Raw genomic sequence first — 9,398 nt, 5'->3', positions numbered from 1 at the left:
TCCTCCCGTAGGCTACATCGAAAATGGTCAATGAGGGCCCGTTCATTCCACCCTGCGTCCGCCGCTAGAGTCCGGAACTCTAGAGCAAACGCCTGTGCGCTCCTCCTCCCCTGTCTCAAGTGGACTAGACGCTCCCCCGCCGCTTTGCCCTCAGGTGGATGGTCGAACACGGCCTTGAAGCGACGGGAGAACTCGGCGTAGGAGATGGTGTTGGCGTCCATCTTCCTCCACTCGGCGTTAGCCCACTCCAACGCCTTGCCCGTGAGACAGGAGATGAGAGCGGAAACGCTCTCGTATCCCGAGGGCACCGGGTGTACAGTGGCCAGGTAGAGCTCCACCTGCAGGAGAAACCCCTGACACCCGGCAGCTGTTCCGTCATACGCCCTCGGGAGCGAGAGCCGAATCCCCCTGGGTTCCGGACCTGGGACTGGTGGACCGGCCGATGGGGTTGGCAGAGTAGGTGGAGGCGTGGGTACCCCGCTGGCCTCCCATCGGTGCAAGGTGTTGATGACGTCCTGTAGAGCGGTCCCCAGTTGTCGTATCTGTTCATCTTGGCCGCGGACATGCTCCTCGAGCGACTCAGGCGTAACTGCAGATCCTGCTGATTCCATTCTGGTGTGTGATTCTGTCAAGGGGTGCTGAAGGTGGGTGTGGTGCATGAATCAAGCGCAGGACGCAGAAAGCTCAGTCCAAAAGACTTTAGTGCAACAATCACGTAGAAAATAAGCACAATAAGCCCGAAGGCGAAATCACGGCGCACACAGGCGTCAAACAAACGGCGCACTAACATGTGCGAAAACCCTCTCCAAAACACTGGAGGGAAGTACGTAGCTCCAACACGAAAACAGATGAGCAATCACACACAAAGACAAACACAACCAACGAGAACTAAATAGGACACTAACGAGGACTAACAAGACACAGGTGTACAACATAAAGACAAAACCAAACGAACATGAAACATCGATCGGTGGCAGCTAGTACTCCGGGGACGACGACCGCCGAAGCCTGCCCGAACCAGGAGGAGGAGCAGCCTCGGCCGAAACCGTGACAGTTCTTGGGTTCTTCAATGCTGCATACATGCTGCATACATTTTTAGGTACCCTTCCCCAGATCTGTGCCTCAACACAATCCTGTCTCGGAGCTCTACGGACAATTCCTTCAAACTCATGGCTTGGTTTTTGCTCTGACATGCACTGTCAACTATGGGACCTTACATAGACAGGTGTGTGCCTTTCCAAATCATGTCCATTCAATTTAATTTACCACAGGTGGACTCCAATCAAGTTATAGAAACATCTCAAGCATGATCAATGGAAACAGGATGCACCTGAGCTCAATTTCGAGTCTCATAGCAAAGGGTCTGAATACTTATGTAAATACGTTTATTTTTATTTTTTATAGATTTGCAAAAAGTTCTAAAACCTGTTTTCGCTTTGTCATTATGGGGTATTGTGTGTAGATTGTTGAGGATTTTTTCTTTTTAATCCATTTTAGAATAAGGCTGTAATGTAACAAAATGTGGAAAAAGGGAAGTGGTCTGAATACTTTCCGAAGGCACTGTATATATACAGTGAGGGAAAAAAGTATTTGATCCCCTGCTGATTTTGTACATTTGCCTACTGACAAAGACATGATCAGTCTATAATTTTAATGGTAGGTTTATTTGAACAGTGAGAGACAGAATAACAACCAAAAAATCCAGAAAAACACATGTCAAAAATGTTATAAATTGATTTGCATTTTAATGAGGGAAATAAGTATTTGACCCCTCTGCAAAACATGACTTAGTACTTGGTGGCAAAACCCTTGTTGGCAATTACAGAGGTCAGACGTTTCTTGTAGTTGGCCACCAGGTTTGCACAAATCTCAGGAGGGATTTTGTCCCACTCCTCTTTGCAGATCTTCTCCAAGTCAATAAGGTTTCAAGCCTGACGTTTGGCAAATCGTACCTTCAGCTCCCTCCACAGATTTTCTATGGGATTAAGGTCTGGAGACTGGCTAGGCCACTCCAGGACCTTAATGTGCTTCTTCTTGAGCCACTCCTTTGTTGCCTTGGCCGTGTGTTTTGGGTCATTGTCATGCTGGAATACCCATCCACGACCCATTTTCAATGCCCTGGCTGAGGGAAGGAGGTTCTCACCCAAGATTTGACGGTACATGGCCCCGTCCATCGTCCCTTTGATGCGGTGAAGTTGTCCTGTCCCCTTAGCAGAAAAACACCCCAAAAGCATAATGTTTCCACCTCCAGGTTTGACGGTGGGGATGGTGTTCTTGGGGTCATAGGCAGCATTCCTCCTCCTCCAAACACGGCGAGTTGAGTTGATGCCAAAGAGCTCGATTTTGGTCTCATCTGACCACAACACTTTCACCCAGTTCTCCTCTGAATCATTCAGATGTTCATTGGCAAACATCAGACGGGCCTGTATATGTGCTTTCTTGAGCAGGGGGACCTTGCGGGCGCTGCAGGATTTCAGTCCTTCACTGCGTAGTGTGTTACCAATTGTTTTCTTGGTGACTATGGTCCCAGCTGCCTTGAGATCATTGACAAGATCATCCTGTGTAGTTCTGGGCTGATTCCTCACCGTTCTCATGATCATTGCAACTCCACGAGGTGAGATCTTGGATGGAGCCCGAGGCCGAGGGAGATTGACAGTTATTTTGTGTTTCTTCCATTTGCGAATAATCACACCAACTGTTGTCACCTTCTCACCAAGCTGCTTGGCAATGGTCTTGTAGCCCATTCCAGCCTTGTGTAGGTCTACAATCTTGTCCCTGGCATCCTTGGAGAGCTCTTTGGTCTTGGCCATGGTGGAGAGTTTGGAATCTGATTAATTGATTGCTTCTGTGGACAGGTGTCTTTTATACAGGTAACACGCTGAGATTAGGAGCACTCCCTTTAAGAGTGTACTCCTAATCTCAGCTCGTTACCTGTATAAAAGACACCTGGGAGCCAGAAATCTTTCTGATTAAGAGGGGGTCAAATACTTATTTCCCTCATTAAAATGCAAATCAATTTATAACATTTTTGACATGCGTTTTTCTGGATTTTTTTGTTGTTATTCAGTCTCTCACTGTTCAAATAAACCTACCATTAAAATTATAGACTGATCATTTCTTTGTCAGTGGGCAAACGTACAAAATCAGCAGGGGATCAAATACTTTTTTCCCTCACTATATATATATATATATATATATATATATATATATATATATATATATATATATATATATATATATATATAACAAAGGGGATTAGAAATTATGCGAACAATTAAATTGATAGAACCTACAATCTATCTGCGATATTAAAGCTCCCCCCTCCAAAAAAAAAAAAGAAAGAAAAAAAAGAATACAATTTATAGATATAAATTGCACAAGAATTATACATTTATGGATTTTTTTCTCTTTATTCAAACCGCCCGCCACGTACCCGCCCTTCAGCCACGCAATATTTCATGACCCTAAACCCTCTGGCCCCACGTATATGTATATAACTGCGGGTTATGAGTCAACCTGCACATCACCATCACACACACTCACGTCTGTCTGCTCAATGGCTCAATCAGTGATCATGAAAGACTAACTCACACTGCAACAAATGTGTCAGTCTCCGTGCCTTGTAACGCCTCATGGTATTAGATTGTGTTGAACAAATTTCTCCTGCAGGGTCTGTTAATAACAAACAAGACCCATGCAATTGATGGAAACGTTTCCTCGAGCGAGAGACGAGAGACGCAGGAACTGCGTTATTTATTATCGAGAATTGTTTTTTTATTTATTTATTTAAGTATGAAGGCTCTTCTGAGACGTCAGGTTTACTTGCGTCCCAAATGGCACCATATTCCCTATGTAGTGCACTACTATAGACCAGGGCTCCCTATGCAGTACTTGCACTACATAGGGAATAGGGTGCCATTTGGGATGCAAGCCTAGTAAGTGTATGTTTGATTGAGGATTTCCCTCAGCTGTAGAGAGTGTCTATATGTACTTGTGGGTGGTTGTTGATTTGGAATATGTTGTTACATTCTGGCGATACAGAATGACAGAATGTTGATATTTATACCGCGACTCAATGGTTTATTTATGAGCAAGCACACAGTTTGAACATTCATGATTTTCCCTCAGTTTTCTCCTTTGAAAACAATACAAAATATATCTGCAAGCAGCAATGAAAGAGATGCTTGCTTATGAGCAGACTGAAAGAGACATTTGCATGGAATCATTATACATCCTCCCTCGTGTACATGCAGAAATTGAAAACACTTTATGTGCAAGTTTCAAGTTGATAGAGCGAAGAGAAGTGGAGATATAAGGTGTTAATTGAGGACATTTTGTTTTCATTTTTCTCTCTGATCTTTTGACATATTGCTTAGCTTTTCTCAAACATACTAGTGACAGAGATGAGTAACATACATTCTGAGTTTCGAGTCAATAGGATATATGGTTCATGAGTAGAAGATTTCTGAAGATTTGATCAAAGATCCAAGATGGCGGAAAATCTAATATGGCGGAAGTGATAGGTCCATGTGGCAAATTTGTTCCTTATGTTGAGAAACACTAATGTACCAGGTTTTGTGGTTGTACGTGTAACAGGGTGGCAGGGCTAACCCTTAGCATTTATTCTCATGCTAAATAGATGTCTAACAGTTTGAGATTCACAACTGAATTGCATGCTGTTTCCATGTTTTTTTAGCTATCAACAGCTGCACCTTCCTACTAGTGCTTTCAAGATTCTCAATCAGTTTCAAGTTGATTCTCAATCAGTTTCACCCTCATCATTCAGTTAGGCCTAATTTAAATTAGATTTTGAAGTAACTTGCACAATTATCGCCCATTCCATCCATTGGTCATTCATTCATTGGGCTAGCATCGTTTGCTTCCCTTCGGCCATCAACTCGGATAGAGTCAAGGATATGTTTTGCATTATTCTAAAGGCTTACTGCAACACATACAGTGAGGGAAAAAGTATTTGATCCCCTGCTGATTTTGTACGTTTGCCCACTGACAAAGAAATGATCAGTCTATAATTTTAATGGTAGGTTTATTTGAACAGTGAGAGACAGAATAACAACTAAAAAATCCAGAAAAATGCATGTCAAAAATGTTATAAATTGATTTGCATTTTAATGAGGGAAATAAGTATTTGACCCCCTCTCAATCAGAAAGATTTATTGCTCCCAGGTGTCTTTTATACAGGTAACGAGCTGAGATTAGGAGCACACTCTTAAAGGGAGTGCTCCTAATCTCAGTTTGTTACCTGTATAAAAGACACTTGTTCACAGAAGCGATTCCAAACTCTCCACCATGGCCAAGACCAAAGAGCTCTCCAAGGATGTCAGGGACAAGATTGTAGACTTACACACGGCTGGAATGGGCTACAAGACCATCGCCAAGCAGCTTGGTGAGAAGGTGACAACAGTTGGTGCGATTATTCGCAAATGGAAGAAACACAAAAGAACTGTCAATCTCCCTCGGCCTGGGGCTCCATGCAAGATCTCACCTCGTGGAGTTGCAATGATCATGAGAACGGTGAGGAATCAGCCCAGAACTACACGGGAGGATCTTGTCAATGATCTCAAGGCAGCTGGGACCATAATCACCAAGAAAACAATTGGTAACACACGATGCCGTGAAGGACTGAAATCCTGCAGCGCCCGCAAGGTCCCCCTGCTCAAGAAAGCACATATACAGGCCCGTCTGAAGTTTGCCAATGAACATCTGAATGATTCAGAGGAGAACTGGGTGAAAGTGTTGTGGTCAGTTGAGACCAAAATCGAGCTCTTTGGCATCAACTCAACTCGCCGTGTTTGGAGGAGGAGGAATGCTGTCTATGACCCCAAGAACACCATCCCCACCGTCAAACCTGGAGGTGGAAACATTATGCTTTGGGGGTGTTTTTCTGCTAAGGGGACAGGACAACTTCACTGCATCAAAGGGACGATGGACAGGGCCATGTACCATCAAATCTTGGGTGAGAACCTCCTTCCCTCAGTCAGGGCATTGAAAATGGGTCGTGGATGGGTATTCCAGCATGACAATGACTCAAAACACACGGCCAAGGCAACAAAGGAGTGGCTCAAGAAGAAGCACATTAAGGTCCTGGAGTGGCCTAGCCAGTCTCCAGACCTTAATCCCATAGAAAATCTGTGGAGGGAGCTGAAGGTTCGAGTTGCCAAACGTCAGGCTTGAAACCTTAATGACTTCTGATCTGCAAAGAGGAATGGGACAAAATCCCTCCTGAGATGTGTGCAAACCTGGTGGCCAACTACAAGAAACGTCTGACCTCTGTGATTGCCAACAAGGGTTTTGCCACCAAGTACTAAGTCATGTTTTGCAGAGGGGTCAAATACTTATTTCCCTCATTAAAATGCAAATCAATTTATAACATTTTTGACATGCGTTTTTCTTGATTTTTTTGTTGTTATTCTGTCTCTCACTGTAGCATGTTTTCATTTCCCTTACAATACATTTGATTGGTAATAGAGTTATAGTAAATAAAACGTAAAAGAGAATGATATCAACCTGCAAGGCCATGTGGTTAAATTATTTGCTGCTGATATATAGGATAAATAGGCATAACCCAAACTCATCATTACACTATTGTCTTTCTAAATAAATCAACCACTTCACCCTCCTTATTATTCAGTTAGGTTTTAATTTAAATTAAATTCTGAAGGTGCACAATTATTGCCCATTCATCCATTTGTCATTCATTCAGTGAGGAGAGAGAGACGTATTAGCGCGAGTACTAACATCCTACTGCGCCTTGACTTGGTGGATTAAGTTGGGAATAGGTGTGAGAAAACAGGTAAAAAGGCTCTAAATACTTTTCTGTTTGTAATGAAAAAAATGTGACCAATGAGCAATGTAAAATACAAACATTTAGGAAAAGTCAGGGAAGGAGCAGGACATTGCTTTTTTGGGGGGCAGATTTTAATTATATACAAAATAAAACGTCAGTGGCCGTTGGCTTATGGCGGTTCTAGTGTTAAGGAATTCATACACTTCTGGAAGCATCATTGAAGATACAAAAAAATGTCAAGGAGGTGAGAAGACTGGAGGTGTGGCTTAGTAGGGGCGTGAATTTCAGAAAATTATTTTTGGTCACCTGTGAGAGTAAATGTCATTCCGGTTCATCTGTTCTGTTGTGTTGTCATCACACATTAAGGTTGAGCACTGACACTTAGGTAGTTTTAATGAGGAGTTTGAGTTTCACAAGTGGCTATGAATATACAGTGGGGAAAAAAAGTATTTAGTCAGCCACCAATTGTGCAAGTTCTCCCACTTAAAAAGATGAGAGAGGCCTGTAATTTTCATCATAGGTACACGTCAACTATGACAGACAAAATGAGGGAAAAAAATCCTGAAAATCACATTGTAGGATTGTTAATGAATTTATTTGCAAATTATGGTGGAAAATAAGTATTTGGTCAATAACAAAGGTTTCTCAATACTTTGTTATATACCCTTTGTTGGCAATGACACAGGTCAAACGTTTTCTGTAAGTCTTCACAAGGTTTTCACACACTGTTGCTGGTATTTTGGCCCATTCCTCCTTGCAGATCTCCTCTAGAGCATTGATGTTTTGGGGCTGTCGCTGGGCAACACGGACTTTCAACTCCCTCCAAAGATTTTCTATGGGGTTGAGATCTGGAGACTGGCTAGGCCACTCCAGGACCTTGAAATGCTTCTTACGAAGCCACTCCTTTGTTGCCCGGGCGGTGTGTTTGGGATCATTGTCATGCTGAAAGACCCAGCCACGTTTCATCTTCAATGCCCTTGCTGATGGAAGGAGGTTTTCACTCAAAATCTCACGATACATGGCCCCATTCATTCTTTCCTTTACACGGATCAGTCGTCCTGGTCCCTTTGCAGAAAAACAGCCCCAAAGCATGATGTTTCCACCCCCATGCTTCACAGTAGGTATGGTGTTCTTTGGATGCAACTCAGCATTCTTTGTCCTCCAAAAACGACGAGTTGAATTTTTACCAAAAAGTTCTATTTTGGTTTCATCTGACCATATGACATTCTCCCAATCCTCTTCTGGATCATCCAAATGCACTCTAGCAAACTTCAGATGGGCCTGGACATGTACTGGCTTAAGCAGGGGGACACGTCTGGCACTGCAGGATTTGAGTCCCTGGCGGCGTAGTGTGTTACTGATGGTAGGCTTTGTTACTTTGGTCCCAGCTCTCTGCAGGTCATTCACTAGGTCCCCCCGTGTGGTTCTGGGATTTTTGCTCACCGTTCTTGTGATCATTTTGACCCCACGGGGTGAGATCTTGCGTGGAGCCCCAGATCGAGGGAGATTATCAGTGGTCTTGTATGTCTTTCATTTCCTAATAATTGCTCCCACAGTTGATTTCTTCAAACCAAGCTGCTTACCTATTGCAGATTCAGTCTTCCCAGCCTGGTGCAGGTCTACAATTTTGTTTCTGGTGTCCTTTGACAGCTCTTTGGTCTTGGCCATAGTGGAGTTTGGAGTGTGACTGTTTGAGGTGGTGGACAGGTGTCTTTTATACTGATAACAAGTTCAAACAGGTGCCATTAATACAGGTAACGAGTGGAGGACAGAGGAGTCTCTTAAAGAAGAAGTTACAGGTCTGTGAGAGCCAGAAATCTTGCTTGTTTGTAGGTGACCAAATACTTATTTTCCACCATAATTTGCAAATAAATTCATTAAAAATCCTACAATGTGATTATCTGGATTTTTTTTCTCAATTTGTCTGTCATAGTTGACGTGTACCTATGATGAAAATTACAGGCCTCTCTCATCTTTTTAAGTGGGAGAACTTGCACAATTGGTGGCTGACTAAATACTTTTTTCCCCCACTGTACCAATGTCAGGATAGTTACCACTTTGGGATAATATTTCAATAATAATATTATTAAATGTATAGTAAAATATTGAAGAAAGATTTGAATCTGCACAGTACAAACTTAACATGATGAACAGGAATGATATTTACTCTCATGGTTGGCCAAAAAGAAGACTATTAAACTCTCTCAACCTTACCTCACATGGTAAGGTTGAGAGTGCTGACACATTTGTAGTGTTAATGAGGATTATACAAGAGTTTGAGTGTCTAGCCCAATGTTGGGATTGTTACCACTGTTATATTTAAATAATGTATATTAAAATATGTAATGTGCTGAAATATTGAAGGAAAAATGTAATTTGAGGTGTACAAACTTCACATGATAAACCAAAAACAACTATCTGAAAGCCACACCCCAATAAGCCACAACTCCTGAAAATAACCTATGGATTACATTAAAAAAGAAAGTGAATAAAATTCCAACCGATGGTTAAATTAACCCATATTTGGGTAATCTTGTTATTTTCAGGAGGCATGGCCTTTTGGGAGAGTGGCTTTCAGATAGTTGTTTTTGGT

The sequence above is a fragment of the Coregonus lavaretus genome (genome assembly GCF_964263955.1).
Source record: "Coregonus lavaretus genome assembly, chromosome: 5".
NCBI lineage: Eukaryota > Metazoa > Chordata > Actinopteri > Salmoniformes > Salmonidae > Coregonus > Coregonus lavaretus.
This window is presented reverse-complemented; position numbering follows the sequence as displayed.